Genomic DNA, 19,404 nt, shown 5'->3' with positions numbered 1-19,404 from the left:
AAGACTTACCCAGATAAACAGAAATATTAACTGAAGTTGTTGCTGGCAGACCTACCATACAAAAGAAAAAAAACCACTAAAATAAATTCCTAAGGCTAAAAGCAAGTGACACAAGACAGTCATTTGAATCCACATTTTTAAAAAAGCACTGGTATAGGTAATATTAACATTATAAAACACAGTAGAAATGCATGTTTTCTCATGATCATAAATTGTTTATGAAATATGTCTATAATGGCCAGGCATGATGGGTCACGCCTGCAATCTCAGCACTTTGGGAGGCCGAGGTGGGTGTATTACGAGGCTAGAAGATCGAGACCATCCTGGCTAACACAGTGAAACCCATCTCTAATAAAAATACAAAAAATTAGCCAGACGTGATGACGGGCGCCTGTAGTCCCAGCTACTCGGGAGGCTGAAGCAGAAGAATGGCATGAAGCCGGGAGATGGAGCTTGCAGTGAGCGGAGATTGTGACACTGCATTCCAGCCTGGGTGACAGAGGGAGACTCCATCTCAATGGTAATAATATAATAATGATATGTGCATAATGTATTGCTGAGTATTTGACATGTAGAAATGTCATATGTCTATAACATACTTTCCAGTAACATCAAAAAAGAGGTAGTTGGAAGAAAACTGTATTGTGATAAGGTAATCACTCTAGATGGTAAAGTAATAATTACTAAAATGTATTGTTTGCTTTGTAACTGTAATAGATGTAATGTGTAAAGTGATAATACTTTAAAGTGGAGGAAATAAAAAAGATTTGTTTAAGAATGATATTTCTATGTATTCCTAAAAGCTTACTAGTATAAATTGGAAGACGATTTGAATAATTAATTTTCCATATACCTATAAGGTAAACTTACAAAAACAACAAAAATTCTCAAAAATATATAGTAAAATAATTCATTAGTAATCTAAAGTTCCCTATTTTAGAAAATATTCTTTCATTGCCAAATAAAGCAATAAAGAAAAATATTTGAGAAATATTTAAAACAAACGGTAAAATGGCAGACATAAATAGAATTATACCAATTATAATATTAAACGTGAGCAAATTAAAATCCAATCAAGAGGCAGAGATGGTCAGACTGGATTAAAACAAGTGATCCCAATATACGCTGTGCTGGAAGAATACTAATGGATTGAAAGTAAAAAGATGACAAAAAATATCATGCAAAGAGCAATCATAAGAACACTGAAATCATTATACTCATAACACACGATACAGACTATTAAAAATGTGAATAGGATTTTAAAAATTTATATTGTAGTAATAAGGGGGTCAATGCTTTCAGAAGAGATAGCTATTACAATCATGTATGCAGAGAAATGAGCTAAATTGTTTCCTCTATATAGATGCTGAAATCCTAACTACTGAATCTGACCTCATTAGGAAAAAGGTTCTTTGCAGGTGATCAAGCTAAGATACAATCAGATGAGCCTGAATTCAATATGACTGATGTCCTTATAAAAAGAAGAAATTTGAGTAGAGGGAGACAGACACACAGGGAGAGTACCATGTGATTATGAGGGCAGAGATTAGCCAAGGAATGCCAAAGACTGCCACTAAACCACCAGAAGCTAGAAACAAGGCACAGAACAGACTTTCTCTCATACCCCTCGAAGGGACCATCCCTGCTGACACCTCAATCTCAGACTTTTTGTTTCCAGGACTATAAGACTATAAATGTATGTTGTTCAAGGCACCCAGTTTGTGTTACTTGGTTATGGCAGCCCTAGGAAACTAATACATGAACTAATAACAAAGCATAATAACATGAAGCAAAAATTGACAAAAGAGGAGCATCAGCAAAATGGCAGTGGAGACAGCTGCAATCTTTCATTTCCCCACAGAAACATCACACAACTAAGAGAAATTGTCTGAATAAACTTTGCCAAAACTCTGGAAAATGGTCAAAAGATTACAACAACCAAGTGAAAGCAGATTCAAGAAAAAGACAACTTGAAAACTTTATGACATTTTTAACTTGCCTTTGCCCCAGCAAATTGGCAACTTTGAAGTGCCAGAAGCCGACGTTCCCAGAGAGGAAACCTGGTCCATGGTCCAAAGGAAAAAGAGAAGATCTTACCCGCAAATTATTATGTGTGTGTTCTGACTGGTCTGGGGGATACGTAAAGGACTCATGAAAGGCTTTTTTTTTTTTTCTGTATTGCTAGAATACAGAACAGATAAGGAATGGACATTATTAAGAAACTCTGCAAGGAGACCTAACAAATCACAGATGCTTAGGGCAAAAATTAGAGTTTACACATATAGTAGATAACCTACAGCACAGGAAGAAAAGTTGGAGAAGAGTATTTGGAAAACTAAGATACTCAAAATCATTCACGTACATGGGTGAGTCTAGAAACTCACATGTATGCATAGGTGAAGCCACATGCTGACAAATGTCATAAGAAGACCCTCCACTTTTACCTTGGCTGATCCCTCCCCTCAGTGCAAGTCCTGTGCAGTAGTGAACTTGAACTTCACTCAGTGCAACAGTGAACACACAAGATGGCCGAAAAGGAACAGCTCCCTTCTACAGCTCCCAGCATGAGCGACACAGAAGATGGGTGATTTCTGCATTTCCATCTGAGGTACCGGGTTCATCTCACTAGGGAGTACCAGACAGTGGGCACAGGTCAGTGGGTGCATGCTCCATACCTGAGCCGAACAGGGTGAGGCATTGCCTCACTCGGGAAGTGCAAGAGGTCAGGGAGTTCCCTTTCCTAGTCAAAGAACAGGGTGACAGATGGCACCTGGAAAATCAGGTCACACCCACACTAATACTGCACTTTTCTGACGGGCTTAAAAAATGGCACATCAGGAGATTATATACTGCACCTGGCTCAGAGGGTCCTAGGCCCATGGAGTCTCACTGATTGCTAGCACAGCAGTCTGAGATCAAACTGCAAGGTGGCAGCAAGGCTGGGGGAGGGGCGCCCACCATTGCCCAGGCTTGCTTAGGTAAACAAAGCAGCCAGGAAGCTCAAACTGGGTGGAGCCCACCACAGCTCAAGGAGGCCTGCCTGCCTCTGTAGGCTCCACCTCTGGGGGCAGGGCACAGACAAACAAAAAGACAGCAGTAACCTCTGCAGACTTAAATGTCCCTGTCTGACAGCTTTGAAGAGAGCAGTGGTTCTCCCAGCACGCAGCTGGAGATCTGAGAACAGGCAGACTGCCTCTTCAAGTGGGTCCCTCACCCACGACCCCGGAGCAGCCTAACTGGGAGGCAACCCCCAGCAGGGGCAGACTGACACCTCACATGGCCGGGTACTCCAACAGACCCACAGCTGAGGGTCCTCTCTCGTAGAAGGAAAACTAACAAACAGAAAGGACATCCACACCAAAAACCCATCTGTACATCACCATCATCAAAGACCAAAAGTAGATAAAATCACAAAGATGGGGAAAAAACAGAGCAGAAAAACTGGGAACTCTAAAAAGCAGAGCGACTCTCCTCCTCCAAAGGAACGCAGTTCCTCACCAGCAACAGAACAAAGCTGGATGGAGAATGACTTTGACGAGCTGAGAGAAGAAGGCTTCAGATGATCAAATTACTCTGAGCTACGGGAGGACATTCAAACCAAAGGCAAAGAAGTTGAAAATTTTGAAAAAAATTTAGAAGAATGTATAACTAGAATAACCAATACAGAGAAGTGCTTAAAGGAGTTGATGGAGCTGAAAACCAAGGCTCAAGAACTACATGAAGAATGCAGAAGCCTCAGGAGCCGATGCGATGAACTGGAAGAAAGGGTATCAGTGATGGAAGATGAAATGAATGAAATGAAGTGAGAAGGGAAGTTTAGAGAAAAAAGAATAAAAAGAAATGAGCAAAGACTCCAAGAAATATGGGACTATGTGAAAAGACCAAATCCACATCTGATTGGTGTACCTGAAAGTGACGGGGAGAATGGAACCAAGTTGGAAAACACTCTGCAGGATATTATCCAGGAGAACTTCCCCAATCTAGCAAGGCAGGCCAACATTCAAATTCAGGAAATACAGACAACACCAAAAAGATACTCCTCGAGAAGAGTGATTCCAAGACACATAATTGTCAGATTCACCAAAGTTGAAATGAAGGGAAAAATGTTAAGGGCAGCCAGAGAGAAAGGTCAGCTTACCCTCAAAGGGAATCCATCAGACTAACAGTAGATCTCTCAGCAGAAACTCTACAAGCCAGAAGAGAGTGGGGGCCTATATTCAACATTCTTAAAGAAAAGAATTTTCAGCCCAGAATTTCATATCCAGCCAAACTAAGCTTCATAAGTGAAGGAGAAATAAAATACTTTACAGACAAGCAAATGCTGAGAGATTTTGTCACACCAGGCCTGCACTAAAAGAGCTCCTGAAGGAAGCACTAAACATGGAAAGGAACAACAGGTAACAGCCGCTGCAAAATCATGCAAAAATGTAAAGACCATCGAAACTAGGAAGAAACTGCATCAACTAACGAGCAAAATAACCAGCTAATATCATAATGACAGGATCAAATTGACACATAAAAATATTAACTTTAAATGTAAATGGACTAAATGCTCCAATTAAAAGACACAGACTGGCAGATTGGATAAAGAATCAAGACTCATCAGTGTGCTGTATTCAGCAAACCCATCTCACATGCAGAGACACACATAGGCTCAAAATAAAAGGATGGAGGAAGATCTACCAAGCACATGGAAAACAAAAAAAGGCAGGGGTTGCAATCCTAGTCTCTGATAAAACAGACTTTAAACCAACAAAGATCAAAAGAGACAAAGAAGGCCATTACATAATGGTCAAGGGATCAATTCAACAAGAAGAGCTAACTATCCTAAATATATATGCACCCAATACAGGAGCACCCAGATTCATAAAGCAAGTCCTGAGTGACCTACAAAGAGACTTAGACTCCCTCAAATTAATAATGGGAGACTTTAACACCCCACTGTCAACATTAGACAGATCAACGAGACAGAAAGTCAACAAGGATACCCAGGAATTGAACTCAGCTCTGCACCAAGCAGACCTAATAGACATCTAAAGAACTCTCCACCCCAAATCAACAGAATATACTTTTTTCAGCACCACACCACACCTATTCCAAAACTGACCACATACTTGGAAGTAAAGCTCTCCTCAGCAAATGTAAGAGAAAAGTAATCATAACAAACTGTCTCTCAGACCACAGTGCAATCAAACTAGAACTCAGGATTAAGAAACTCACTCAAGACCGCTCACCTACATGGAAACTGAACAACCTGCTCCTGAATGACTACTGGGTACATAACGAAATGAAGGCAGAAATGAAGATGTTCTTTGAAACCAACGAGAACAAAGACACAACATACCAGAATCTCTGGGACACATTCAAAGCAGTGTGTAGAGGGAAATTTATAGCACTAAATGCCCACAAGAGAAAGCAGTAAGATCCAAATTTGACACCCTAACATCACAATTAAAGGAACTAGAAAGGCAAGAGCAAACACATTCAAAAGCTAGCAGAAGGCAAGAAATAACTAAAATCAGAACAGAACTGAAGGAAATAAAGACACAAAAAACCCTTCATAAATTAATGAATCCAGGAGCTGGTTTTTTGAAAGGATCAACAAAATTGATAGACCGTTAGCAAGACTAATAAAGAAAAAAAGAGAGAAGAATCAAATAGATGAAATAAAACATGATAAAGGGGACATCACCACCGATTCCACAGAAATAAAAACTACCATCAGAGAATACTACGAACACCTCTATGCAAATAAACTAGAAAATCTAGAAGACATCGATAAATTTCTGGACACATACACTCTCCCAAGACTAAATCAGGAAGAAATTGAATCTCTGAATAAACCAATAACAGGATCTGAAATTGTGGCAATAATCAATAGCTTACCAACCAAAAAGAGTCCAGGACCAGATGGATTCACAGCCGAATTCTACCAGAGGTACAAGGAGGAACTGCTACCATTCCTTCTGAAACTATTCCAATCAATACAAAAAGAGGGAATCCTCCCTAACTCATTTTATGAGGCCAGCATCATCCTGATACCAAAGCCGGGCAGAGACACAACCAAAAAAGAGAATTTTAGACCAATATCCTTGATGAAAATTGATGCAAAAATCCTCAATAAAATACTGGCCAACCGAATGTGGCAGCACATCAAAAAGCTTATCCACCATGATCAAGTGGGCTTCATCCCTGGGATGCAAGGCTGGTTCAATATACACAAATCAATAAATGTAATCCAGCTTATAAACAAAACCAAAGACAAAAACCACACGATTATCTCAATAGATGCAGAAAAGGCCTTTGACAAAATTCAACAACGCTTCATGCTAAAAACTGTCAATAAATTAGGTATTCATGGAAAGTATTTTAAAATAATAAGAGCTATCTATGACAAACCCACAGCCAATATCATACTGAATGGGCAAAAACTGGAAGCATTCCCTTTCAAAACTGGCACAAGACAGGGATGCCCTCTCTCACCACTCCTATTGAACATAGTGTTGGAAGTTCTGGCCAGGGCAATTAGGCAGGAGAAGGAAATAAAGGGTATTCAATTAGGAAAAGAGGAAGTCAAATTGTCCCTGTTTGCAGATGACATGACTGTATATCTAGAAAACCACGTTGTCTCAGCCCAAAATCTCCTTAAGCTGATAAGCAACTTCAGCAAAGTCTCAGGATACAAAATCAATGTACAAAAATCGCAAGCATTCTTATACACCAACAACAGACAAACAGAGAGCCAAGTCATGAGTGAACTCCCATTCACGATTGCTTCAAAGGGAATAAAATACCTAGGAATCCAACTTACAAGGGATGTGAAGGACCTCTTTAAGGAGAATTACAGACCACTGCTCAAGGAAATAAAAGAGGATACAAACAAATGGAAGAACACTCCATGCTCATGGGTAGGAAGAATCAATATCGTGAAAATGGCCATACTGCCCAAGGTAATTTACAGATTCAATGCCATCCCCATCAAGCTACCAATGACTTTCTTCACAGAATTGGAAAAAACTACTTTAAAGTTCATATGGAACCAGAAAAGAGCCCGCATCACGAAGTCAATCCTAAGCCAAAAGAACAAAGCTGGAGGCATGACGCTACCTGACTTCAAACTATACTACAAGGCTACAGTAACCAAAACAGCATGGTACTGGTACCAAAACAGAGATATAGATCAATGGAACAGAACAGAGCCCTCAGAAATAACGCCGCATATCTACAAATATCTGATCTTTGACAAACCTGACAAAAACAGGCAATGGGGAAAGGATTCCCTATTTAATAAATGGTGCTGGGAAAACTGGCTAGCCATATGTAGAAAGCTGAAACTGGATCCCTTCCTTACACCTTATACAAAAATTAATTCAAGATGGATTAAAGACTTAAACATTAGACCTAAAACCATAAAAACTCTAGAAGAAAACCTAGGCATTACCATTCAGGACATAGGCATGGGCAAGGAATTCATGTCTAAAACACCAAAAGCAATGGGAACAAAAGACAAAATTGACAAATGGGATCTCATTAAACTAAAGAGCTTCTGCACAGCAAAAGAAATTACCATCAGAGTGAACAGGCAACCTACAAAATGGGAGAAAATTTTCACAACCTACTCATATGACAAAGGGCTGTTATCCAGAATCTACAATGAGCTCAAACAAATTTATAAGAAAAAAACAAACAACCCCATCAAAAAGTGGACGAAGGACATGAACAGACACTTCTCAAAAGAAGACATTTATGCAGCCAAAAAACACATGAAAAAATGCTCATCATGACTGGTCATCAGAGAAATGCAAATCAAAACCACAATGAGATACCATCTCACACCAGTTAGAATGGCAATCATTAAAAAGTCAGGAAACAACAGGTGCTGGAGAGGATGTGGAGAAATAGGAACACTTTTACACTGTTGGTGGGACTGTAAACTAGTTCAACCATTGTGGAAGTCAGTGTGGCAATTCCTCAGGGATCTGGAACTAGAAATACCATCTGACCCAGCCATCCCATTACTGGGTATATACCCAAATGACTAAATCATGCTGCTATAAAGACACATGCACACGTATGTTTATTGTGGCATTATTCTCAATAGCAAAGACTTGGAACCAACCCAAATGTCCAACAATAATAGACTGGATTAAGAAAATGTGGCACATATACACCATGGAATACTATGCAGCCATAAAAAATGATGAGTTCATGTCCTTTGTAGGGACATGGATGAAATTGGAAATCATCATTCTCAGTAAACTATAGCAAGAACAAAAAACCAAACACCGCATATTCTCACTCATAGGTTGGAATTGAACAATGAGATCACATGGACACCGGAAGGGGAATATCACACTCTGGGGACTGTTGTGGGGTGGGGGGAGGAGGGAGGGATAGCATCGGGAGATATACCTAATGCTAGATGACGAGTTACTGGGTGCAGCGCACCACCATGGCACATGTATACATATGTAACAAACCTGCACAATGTGCACGTGTACCCTAAAACTTAAAGTATAATAAAAAAATAAAAAATAAAATAAATAAAATAAAATGTGGCACATATACACCATGGAATACTATGCAGCCATAAAAAATGATGAGTTCATGTCCTTTGTAGGGACATGGATGAAATTGGAAATCATCATTCTCAGTAAACTATCGCAATAACAAAAAACCAAACACCGCATAGTCTCACTCAGAGGTGGGAATTGAACAATGAGATCACATGGACACAGGAAGGGGAATATCACACTCTGGTGACTGTTGTGGGGTGGGGGGGGGTATAGCATTGGGAGATATACCTAATGCTAGATGATGAGTTACTGGGTGCAGCGCACCAGCATGGCACATGTATACATATGTAACTAACCTGCACAATGTGCACATGTACCCTAAAACTTCAAGTATTATAATAATAATAATAAATTTAATGAAAATAAAGAACCCAGCACAAAGCCAGTCTGCATGGCCTAGAGACATATTTTGCTGGATAATGATTACTTGTTTTTCTTTTTGTTTTTGTTGTATTTTTCTGTTTGCTTAGTTCCTGACATACAAGAAAATCACTGTCAAAATATTAGCTTAACATTCGTTAAGGAAACAAAAACACTTCGGTGTCCACACCTTATAAAGCAAACAGTTTTGTAAATCACTTTGGAAAATTTCACTAAAATTAAAAACCTTAACAATTTAATAAGTAAATAAATTTTAAAACCACAAAACATTAGTGTGTTTGTAGGGGGGGGTCTGATTTACAGAGTAACCGCATAGTAATTATAATTATTATAATGTCCAGTTTTCAAAAAAAGTTACAAGGCATACAAAGAATGGGAAAGTATGGCTCATTCAAAGGGGCAAAATAAATTGACAGAAAATATCTCTAAGGAAACCCTGACATCAAACTTACTAGACAAAGACTTTAAGACAACTCTGTTAATTATACTCAAATGTCAAAAAGAAAACATAAACAAAGAAATAAAGGAATCAGAAAAAATATTAAAAAGTAGGAATATCAACAAAGAGATAACAGAAATTCTGGAGTGGAAAACTACAATGATAAAAATTTAAAAATCACCAGAGCGATTTAAGAGTATATTTGCACACAAAGAAGAAGTCATGAGCTTGAAGATAAGATAATGTAAAATATTGACTCTGAGAAACAGATAAAAAATGAGCAGAGACTAAGGAATCTGTGGGACATCATCAAATAGACCAACATTCATATTATAGATGGATAAATTATGTTGTTAAAAACTTTACCATGCTTTCTTTTCACCTTTCTTTCTTCCTTCCTCCTCCTCCTCCTCCTTTTTACTTTTCTTCCTCTTCCTTTCTCTTCTTCTTTCTCTCCTTCATTATCCCTTTCGCTCTGTTTCTTTTTCTCCCTTTTTCCTTTTCTTTCAATTTTCTCAATTACTAAGAGATGTTTAAATACCCTTACGATGTTAGTAGATATGGTTATTTCTCCTTTTCATTTTTTGAGATTTATAGTCACTCTAAGTAAAGAGATAACCCAAACATAAGCCTCACAAACAGGCTTCCATACCATTCTTATTTGATCCTGTCATTCTTCATTGCTGTACTAACTTTCTGATGCTTTTAAGGATGTTTTATCACAAATTGTTTAGTTTTTTCCAATGGAATGTTTATTCTCAATTATCTAATTCATATTGTAAGTATAGAGGGAGTTTAATATAAAATTATTAAACTAATATTTGTGAAAGAACGTATTTGTGCATTTAACAAATATGTTAATCCTCAAACTGTTATTGGGCAGCTGAGCATACAGCAATAAAAATAACATAATTTTTATGTGTACAATATTTATGGAATACGTTACTGGAACAAATAAATAATTTAGTTAATAACATGACAAAGAACAGAAATTGTATACACTATAGAGCATAGTAATGGAATAATGAATGATTAAAGTTATTAATATTAGGTAGAAAATGAAGGGTATCTTTGAGAGCAGAACTCAAGGAAGCAAGCAATTCGCTTTATGAGGAAAGAGTTACCTGTGGATAAAGGAGAAACTGAAAAATTTACAAGTCAAGACTTTTTGAGCAAAAACAAAAATATGACTATTAGTCACCAATTCAGTACAGTGAAAAAAAAGTTGAAGAGATATCTTGGAAGTAAACCATGTTGTGGAAGAGCATGTAGGGTTTTGATAATCATGGGATGATTCTGAATTAATTTTAAATGCGACAGGAATATATGAGATAATTTCACCAGAGAATAACATGATTGTGTTTGCATTTCAAAGGGCTATATCTGGTGCACTGTGTAGAATAAATAGGTTATGTGAGCAAATAAATGGGGAGCCTACTCTAATCCAGAGAAAAAAGGTAGTGACTTAGGTGAGAATGCTGTTAGTATAAGTGGTAATAGTGGTGAGAAGCCGTTAGGCCATGGATGTATTTCATAGGAATGGCCAAGAAAACTGCAGCTAAATTGGAGTGTAGGGAGTGAAATGGAGAACTCAAAGATGACTCTCAGCACTGGAAGGTGACAGCTGTCACTGAAGCATGCTGATGCCTCTTATTAAGAGAGTTACTTGGGAAGGGCACGATCAAAACTTTTCACTTTCAAATTTATGAAAAATATTGTTTTCAGAACAAATGACTTTGGGATCAGAAAGCCATCATTCCAATTGATGGCTCCACGACTACACAGGCTCACACTCCCAAGAGCAAAAGTAAATCATCACAAAAGTCCTTCCTGATAATTCTAGAGAATGGAGAATTACTGTAACATCTTTCTGATTTTAGGAGAGGTAGCAGTTCCTTTTTTAGCCCAAACGCTATTTTTTTTAAAGCTCAGCCAGAAGACTCCATTATACTTTTCAAATGTGTGTAACTTAAATTCTCATATGAAATACCACTATGCTTAAATTAGTCAAAACATTTTCCCCATCTACAACTCTATCTTTTCATTGCAATCATTTTCACAAAAGTGACCGCAGCTCACAGACCCTAAAAGGGGAAAATCTAGAGTAGGTTATCTGATCTAGTTAGTTTTGAAGACAGGATCTAGAGATTATTTAATATGAAATAGGTCACCTGAAATTAAGTGTTTACTGAAAACAGCTTGGATCAGCCCAGTTTTCTACCACGGAACCATGCATTTGGTTTAAAAAACACAACAACTCTGGGGAATATCGGCTGCTTCCAACTGTGTTGAAGGTGTTAAAGAAAAGAGCATAAAATTAAAAATGATCATCTGAGGCCTTTATAGTCTCTGCTCCAGAGACTAGAGTCTTCCATTCTTAACGAAACACCCAAATATCTTAATAATTGGGCAAAATCTAAATACCAGAGAGATAATTTTATCTTAAAGGTCGTTAAATTATAATTGCGATTCAGACCTTGCTACGTCTCTGAGTCAAAAATTAGATCTTTGTTTAGGAATCAATGGTATTCTGCAACTTGGAAATAGGAAGATTTTAGAAGACCGAAACATTGAATTTCTTGTGTGCAAAAAAAAGACGTATTGAGATAAGACAAGTCTTTCCTTGCAAGGATACCTCTAATGTTCATACACCACCTCCCCTAACGTTAATATAGCTTCCAGGTCACTAACCAGTGTCAGAGAGCAGCCTATGCAACTACAAATTCAAAAGATGTGGAACACAGGGTCAAGCCTAGAATAAGAAGTCTTAGCTAATTAAGTATGCTTTTCCCCCCAAATTCATATTAACAAAAATTTGGATATGTCAGAGAATGCATTCTAAGTTCACTCAACCTAGGAGGAAGAAACATAATTTTAAATTAAGAGCTGAAGCATTCTTGTCCTAACAAAAAGCAAGGAAAATGAAATATCACACCACAGGAGGGATTTCACAAATTAGTGTCAACATCAAAACCTTAAAATAGGCAAGGAAAATGCAGATTTACAATGAACTCTTGTACTTGTTTTGTTCAGAGAAGAGATGGTTCTGAGAGAATGACAGTGAATTAACCCCAGCTGGTTTAGTTGGTGCTTTCAATTGCTGCTTCTGATCAACTCCTTTAGCTAGAATAAATTGATGAGGATTTTGGCATGTGGTATTGGAGATGGTTATTAAGTTTTTCCTCTTATTTGCATTGTTCAATGTAGTAAATACTAGCTGTATATGGCTACTTCAATTCAAATTAATTACAATGAAATATACTTAAATATTGAATTTTTAGTCACTGTTGGTTCATTATTGAATATCTTCAGCTAAGATTTCCCATCTAAATACACTAAGAGGTGGCTTAGTTAACTGGTCGTTCACAAATATTGACGATGTTGTTAACTCCTGATATATTCTCTGCAAATAGAATACTCATGAGCCTCCTCCTGAAATCAACAGCCTAGAGATAGTTTTATAAATTGGATACATGTTGGAAATCTATATACTCTTTCAGTTTTTGAAATATTAGCTTCCCAGGGAAGAAAATCAAATTCATAAGATATGTTAGGACGATTTAACTCAAGATGTTCAAAACTGAAATGACATATTCTACAATATGTGATAAAACCACCCCCTAATAACTTAAAGCAAAACAGGGATTGACCTTAAAGACCTGCCTTTTCCTCATCCCCCAGCCAATCAGTTTTCAAATCTTGCATTTCATTTTCAAATGTCCTTATCCCCCTAGTCTCTTGTTTCTAGACTTGGCACATATTTAAGTTTGTTACCTCTATCTACTCACTTTCCTCTCTTCAAACAGTATCTATGCCTGCCAAATGTGAACATACAAAAAACAAATCAGAATGTGCCATTCTGATTTAAACTGCTTATTAGTTAATTCTCTCAAGATAACATCTGGGTTCTTAGCTGCACTGAGTGAAGCCTACTTACATCTCTTTTTTTGTCTTCGGCTGCACTTTTCCTATCACATCACACCCCAGCAATGACAAGCTGTGCGAGCCTTCTACCCCATTTCCACTATTTTGCCCCTGCCGCCACGGCTTTTTCCGCGCTCCCGCGGCTTTTTGACCCCACCGCCGCCGCTTTTGCGGCTTTTTGCCCCGCCGCTGTGGCTTTTTGCCCGCGCCACCGCTGCTTTTTGCACCTTCTTGCCCCCGCCGCCGCGGCTTTTTGCCCCCCACCGCCACGACATTATATGGTTTTTTGCTCCCACTGCTTTTTGCTCCCGCCTCCGCGGCTTTTTGCCCCCGCCGCCGTGGCTTTTTGCCTCCCCGGCTTTTTGTCCCCGCTGCCGCGGCTTTTTGCCGAGGTGACTTTTAACCCCCGTCGCCGCAGCTTTTTGCCGCTGCGGCTTTTTGCCCCCGCTGCCTAGGATTTTTGTCCCCACCGCCGCGGCTCTGAGGGCGGGAGCAGCAGACTCGGCTGCCAGCTCTACTGGATTCCTGGCAAGGGCAGTGCCGAGGGGCGCTCCTGGTCCAGCTCTCCTGGCTCAGGGGTTCCTTGCCTAGGCGCCGGCGCCCCGGGCTCCCTGCCTAGGCCCCTGTGGCCTGCATAGAGTGGCGCTGCGCGCGGAGGCGATGGGAGAGAAGAAGGAGGGAGGTGGCTGGGGTGATGCGGCGGCCGCGGAGGGTGGCGCAGGGGCTGCGGCCAGCCGGGCGCTGCAGCAGTGCGGGCAGCTCCAGAAGCTCATCGTCATCTTCATTGGCAGCCTGTGCGGGCTGTGCAGCAAGTGCGCTGTGTCCAATGACCTCACCCAGCAGGAGATACGGACCCTGGAGATAAAGGGTTCGGGGACCCGGGCTGGGCTCCAGGAGCAGCCTGGACACCTCCTTCGGGGCCCCAGTTCACTCCTGGCTGAGTTGCATCCTTGAGCCCGCATTACCCCCTTGGGGGCTTCCCCTCCCTCCTGCACTCGCTGATGCGGCAGCCAGAGGACCCGGGACCAGCCCTCACCTTGGGCAGGATTTGTGGAGCGGGTGCGTGGTGGGAACTGGGATGGAGGCTCCAGGGTCCCGTGGGGGTGGGGGTGGGCTGCGCGCGGACATCCCCTTACCCCCTGAATTTCCATCTGGTCCAGCCCTCTCATCTTGTAGGTGAGGAAACCGAAGGCCTGAGGGAGAACTGACTTGCCAGGAACCCCTGTTAAGGAGAATTAACAAAGTGTGGTTATTAAAGAAGAACTGAGTTGGGAGTCAGACCTGGAGGCCCGCACCCTTGGTTAAGACATTATACCACCTTCAGTCTGGCCTGTTGACTGAGGGTGAGCCACTCCATCCTCGAGTGATTGTGGGGTCTTGACCTCAAGGGGTTTCCTGCAGGAAGAAGCAAATGGGTTTGCTTTCCTTGCTCTGTCCAGTACCTTAGGGACCCTGAGGACTGAAGAGATTCTTGGACAGCCATCTAGTGTATGTCATGGGTGGGCCTTTTTTGAAGGTCAGTCTGCCCAGTGGGCTGGCTCAGCCTGAATGAACTGTCTTGAATCTTTGGAGTTGTCTGTGTACTTTTAAGGGCTTCTCAGCCTTGCACCAAAATATCCCCCTGGAAATTAGGTGGGAAAACCTTAACTCTTGTGGGGCCTTGTGTTTGTCTTAAAAGTTCATGCACATGGCCAGGTGTGGTGGCTCCCACCTGTTATCCTGTCCTGGATCCCTTGAGTCAAAGAGTTTGAGACCAACCTGGACGATATAGTGAGACCCCATCTCTACAAAAAATAAAATATTAGCCAGGAGTGGTTGTGCGCATCTGTAGTCCCAGCTACTACTGTGGCTGAGGTGGGAGGAGCACTTGATCCTGCACTGAGCTGTGATCTCACCAGTGTACTCCAGCCTGGGCCACAGAGCAAGACCGTGACTCAAAAAAAAAAAAAAAAAAAGAAAGACAAGAAAAATTCTTGAAGATTTTGCATTCTGTCCCACTATCCATTGGTTTTCATGTCAAGATAATGTCAGAAATTCTTTACAATTGCTTCCAGAAGGAGTAGCCTTTTGATCTAGTGCACAGGTGTCCAGTCTTTTGGCTTCTCAGGGCCACATTGGAAGAAGAATGCTCCTGGGCCGCACATAAAATACACTAATGCTAACAACAGCTGATGAGCTTAAAAAAAAAAAAAAAAAAAAAGGTTTGTGCATAATTTTCATGATACCCACCACCACAGATAGGCGGAAAAGTCCTTGTAGTCAAAGGGTTGGACACAGCTGATCTAGTGTCTTGTCGTCCGTTTTGCTTTCTCCCTGATTCCAGAGTGCAGGTAGAGATGTAGAGACATGCTGTCAGGACAGCTGTTGAGATAAAAAAATTCGTTGTCATTTATTCCCAAGCACAGCTGTTTCTCATTGCATTGAAAAAGTCTCCATTCAAACTGCTGTCACATATAAAATCTATTTATGTAAGTCTGTATTTTTCTGTTGTCTTGGCCTTTATAGGCAGTAGTGTGTTTTAACTGAGCAAACTGTCCTTCCAAATAATGAAGCCGAAGTCAGCCTACCTGCTTGCCATTTTTCTTCCCCTTCCATTTTTGTAACCTCAGAATAATTGTAAGAATGAATTAAGATTTATGTTTAAGGCCAGGCACAGTGTCTCAGGCCTGTAATCTCAGCATTTTGGGAGGCGGAGACAGATGTACCGCTTGAGCTCAGGAGTTGAAGACCAGCCTGGGCAACATACTGAGACTCCGTCTTGTATAATTTAATTAAAATTTAAAAAAAGAAGAGAAAAAGACCTGTGTTTAAAATTTAAAAAGGGGGGGAAGTGTAATGCAAAATGTGGACTATGCCAGCTATGATTGGGAAAACTAGTTTTTCATACAGCATTATCTGTAGACTTGTATTAGCAGCATACTGGTCATAAGCGTTTTGCTTTCTTCAAATATGATGAGGTAAGCTAATTTAAAGTGTGTTGGGGCTTTCTGCCGCATGGCTCCTGGAGGTGTTGAGTCCCAATTTAGCCAATTAATTTGGGTTTAGTTTTGATATGGATAAGGGAGACCAGCTTCATTCATGGTGCACACACAGTTCTGCCAATAAGGAAAAAAAAAAAGCCACCTGAAAATTCCTACTCATTAGATGCTATCTGGAGAGCTCCTACCCCACCCCCACCAAGGCCCGGGCCATTAAGAAGACTCAATGCAGCCTTTCTGTATCTCATACTGTATTCTGCAAGATACTCCTGTGAAAGAAAGTTGTGCTGCATCAGCCATCTCCCTCCTGAAGATCCCTGCGGATGAGGATTTGTGTTTTGAAGGTTCTGAGAATTCCTGCAACAACAATTCTCAAACTTGTTTGTCCAGGGGATGTTTTCTTCCACTGAATGTAGTTGGGGAGACATGGCCTTAAGCCTTGAGCAGAGAAAGAGACAAGAAACTGTTGGCTCACTTACAACCAAGTGTTGTGTTTATGTTTTAGGTTTTTATGAAACTGAGGTGCTGTTTGAGGTTCTAAATGAAATTGGGTGGTTGAAGAGAGGCTGGTATCCCTGTAGACTTAGCCAGCCATGAGAAGTTGCCTTTTGTTGAAGGAGGTGTTTTACAAAGGGAAATAGGGTGTCTCCTGAGCATTGCATTAGCACTTAAATACATGTATCACTGAAATGAAATCAAATGATGAAATGATGAAATGAAATGATGAAATGATGAAATGAAGAAACGAAATGATGAAATGAAAAAATGAAATATGAGATGAAATGATGAAAGGATGAAATGAAATGGAATGATGAAATGAAATGATGAAATGATGACATGAAATGGTGAAATGAAATGAAATGAAATAATGAAATGAAATGATGAAATGGTGAAATGAAATGAAAAGATGAAATGATGAATTGAGGAAATGATATGAAATGATGAAATGTAATGAAATGATGAAATGAAGTGAATGATGAAATGATGAAATAATGAAATGAAATGAATTGATGAAATGAAGTGATGAAATGAGATGAAAAGGTGAAATGAAACGAAATGATTAAACAAAATGAGGAGATGAAAAGATGAAATGAAATGATGAGATGAAATGAAATCATGAGATGAAAAGATGAAATGATGAGTTGAAATGAAATCATGAGATGAAATGATGAGATGAATTGAAATAATGCAACGACAGAAGAAATGATGAGATGAAGTGAAATAATGAAATGATGAAATGTAATGAAATGATGAAATGGAATGATGAAATGAAATGATGAAATGAAACAAAATGGTGAAATGAAATGAGGAAATGAAATGATGACATGAAATGATGAAATGAAAGGAAAAGATCAAATGGTGAAATGAAGAAATGATATGAAATGATGAAATGAAGTGAAATGTTTAAATGATGAAATAATGAAATGAAATGATGAAATGATGAATTGATGAAATGAAATGATCAAATGAAATGAGGAGATGAAAAGATGAAATGAAATGAAATGATGAAATGAAATGACGAGATGAAAAGATGAAATGAGATGAAATGAGATGAAATGAAATCATGAGATGATGAAATGAGATGAAGGGAAATGGTGAAATGATGAAATGATGAAATGCAACAATGAGAAGAAATGATGAAATGAAATAATGAAATGAAAGGATGAAATGATGAGATGAAATGATGAAAGGATGAAATGAAATGATGAAATGAGGAAATGAAATGATGAAGTGAAATGATGAAATGATGGAATGAAATGATGAAATCATATGAAATGATGAAATGATGACATGAAGTCAAATGATGAAATGATGAAATAAATGAAATGAAATGATGAAATGAGATGAAAAGATGAAATGATGAAATGATGAGATGAAAAGATGAAATGAAATGATGAGATGAAATGAAATGAGATGAAATCGTGAGATGAAATGATGAAATGAGATGAAGTGAAATGAAGAAATGAAATGTTGAGATGAAGTGATGAAATGATGAAATGAAATGAAACAATGAAATGAAGTGAAATGAAACGAGATGAAATGATGAATTTATGAAATGAAATGAGATGAAAAGATGAAATGAAATGATGAGATGAAAAGATGAAATGAGATGAAATCAAACGATGAGATGAAATGAAATCATGAGATGAAATGATGAAATGATGAGATGAAGTGAAATGAAATGTTGAGATGAAATGAAATGAAAGAATGAAATGAAATGAAATGATGAGATGAAATGAAATCATGAGATGAAATGATGAAATGATGAGATGAAGTGAAATGATGAAATGAAATGAAATGTTGAGATGAAATGATGAAATGAAAGAATGAAATGAAATGATAAAATGATGAGATGATGAAATGATGAAACGAAATGATGAAATGAGGAAATGAGGCGAAATGATGCAATGAGGAAATGAGATGAAATGATGAAATGAGGAAATGAGATGAAATGATGAAATGAAAGGATGAAAGGTAATGATGAAATGAGGAAATGAAATGAAATGAAATAATGAAATGAAATGATGAAATAGACGAACCAAAAATACTTATTCATTTTTTTTCTTGGCATCCTTCTAAGAGCATTTTAGTGAGGTTGATTTCTAAAAATAAATTGCTATTCAATGGCTATACAGTTGGCCTTTGCACCACAGGGGTTTGAACTGTTCACCTCCACGTAGCAAAACCAACAATTCTACATCCTTATCCACACCCTGCCCATGAAAAGGATGAGGATGAAGTCCTGTTTGATCATCTACTTCCATTTAATAACTAGTAAATATATTTTCCTTATGATTTTCTTTTTTCTTTTCTCTGGCATGCTGGTTAAGAATACAGTATATAAGACCTATAACATATTAAATATGTGTTAATTGACTGTGTTATTTGTAAGGCTTACAGTAGGCTATTAGTAGTTAAGTTTTGGGGGAGTCAAAGTTATAGTGGATTTTCTACTGTGCAGGGGGGCCAGCACCCCAACCTCCGTGTTGCTTAAGGGTCAACTGTACATGTTATTTCCTTTCGTGTAAGAGAAAAATGATGAGGAGGTCTTTTCTCCAATAAGTGTATTCAAAATGTAGCAGATTTGAAATGTGTTGGCGCCACC

General features: G+C 39.0%; 1 pseudogene; it reads right to left on the bottom strand.

Annotated features, from left to right (window-relative positions):
• Window positions 1–937: 937 nt before the first annotated feature.
• LOC112204357 (uncharacterized) overlaps window positions 938–19,404 on the bottom strand; it is a 77,759-nt pseudogene continuing 59,292 nt past the window's right edge.

The sequence above is a fragment of the Pan troglodytes genome, chromosome 11 (genome assembly GCF_028858775.2).
Source record: "Pan troglodytes isolate AG18354 chromosome 11, NHGRI_mPanTro3-v2.0_pri, whole genome shotgun sequence".
NCBI lineage: Eukaryota > Metazoa > Chordata > Mammalia > Primates > Hominidae > Pan > Pan troglodytes.
Note: the sequence above shows the minus strand (reverse complement) of the source record. Positions and strands in the feature narration are given on the sequence as shown.